Here is a 1,211-nt window from a genome sequence, read left to right as displayed (position 1 = left end):
TTCGAGAGTTGAGAGTTAGTCATCGATCTTGCTTTGATCCCCTATCAGAGGTCACCGACGACCCACATAAGAACAAACGTTAGCTCATTTTTTATTCTTGGAAGAAATGACTGTAGATAGATAAATTGGTTTTTCCGGGGCGGACGTAGCCAAGTGGACCAAGGCAGTGGATTTTGAATCCACCACGCGCGGGTTCAATTCCCATCGTTCGGCTCATAAAAGAAGATAAAAAAACAAACTGGATCCGAATCCGATTTGTTGTCATTTTCATATTTCGGTGAAAATATTTCTCTCTATGTAATAGAAATGGACACCCGAGCCTTCTTTCTTCGTGGGAAACATGAGCCCTTTATCGGACTTGAACCGATGACTTACGCCTTACCATGGCGTTACTCTACCGCTGAGTTAAAAGGGCCCCCTCATCATATATGAATGAGTGAGTCTACTATGGTAGATGGACAACAAATTGGATATGGATGATCCATCTATCTTTATAGATATCAAGTTGAGAACATATATTATAGTAGCTAGTAGGGTAAGGATCGCTATACTAGAAACTCCGGGCTGAGCTGATACGAAGCGGATGGAGAAAAGTTATGCCTGAGAGCATTTGCTGAAATATGTTCGTATTGCTAGAAGAGCCAAAGGCTCAACGGGTCAGGTCCTATTGCAATTACTTGAAATGCGTTTGGATAATATTCTTTTTCGATTGGGTATGGCTCCCACCATTCCCGGAGCTAGACAATTAGTGAATCATGGACATATCCGGTCAATGACCATATGGTAGATATACCAAGTTACCCTTGCAAACCTCAAGATGTGATTACTATAAGAGATCAACAAAGATTGAGAGCTAAGAATATGGAGCCATTCCAGTTTATGGCTCTTTTTCTTCCTAGAAGAGGAAGATCTTTCTAAAATGAATTAGAAAGAATTCAATTAGATGATTAGAGGAGTTGAGCAAAAAAAATTCCTTGATAAAGAGAAAGAACATAAGGATCAGTTTCCAGTCGCATAGCTTCATAATAATTTTGTAAAGCTTCCGCATATTCCCCTTCCGATTGAGTTGACATTCGTTACGGTCGTTCATTCCATTGAAATGATCTCCGCTTCAAAACCGTACATGAGATTCCCACCTCATACGGCTCCTCCTTTCTTTACAGTAGGTAATATGGGGAGTAATCCGTGGAATTAAAAAAAAAAAGATTCTG

General features: G+C 40.1%; 1 non-coding gene across 1 annotated transcript; it reads right to left on the bottom strand.

Annotated features, from left to right (window-relative positions):
• Nucleotides 1-343: 343 nt before the first annotated feature.
• On the bottom strand, nucleotides 344-415 carry TRNAT-GGU (transfer RNA threonine (anticodon GGU)). The gene has a single exon. It is a non-coding gene; the product is annotated as a tRNA-Thr (tRNA).
• Between the last annotated feature and the right edge of the window lie 796 nt (nucleotides 416-1,211).

Source organism: Pinus tabuliformis, chromosome 1_1 (assembly GCF_031772625.1).
Source record: "Pinus tabuliformis cultivar Carrire ecotype Pingquan chromosome 1_1, CPIR1, whole genome shotgun sequence".
Classification (NCBI taxonomy): domain Eukaryota; kingdom Viridiplantae; phylum Streptophyta; class Pinopsida; order Pinales; family Pinaceae; genus Pinus; species Pinus tabuliformis.
The sequence above is the reverse complement of the archived record's forward strand: the minus strand, read 5'-3'. Positions and strand labels throughout refer to the sequence as shown.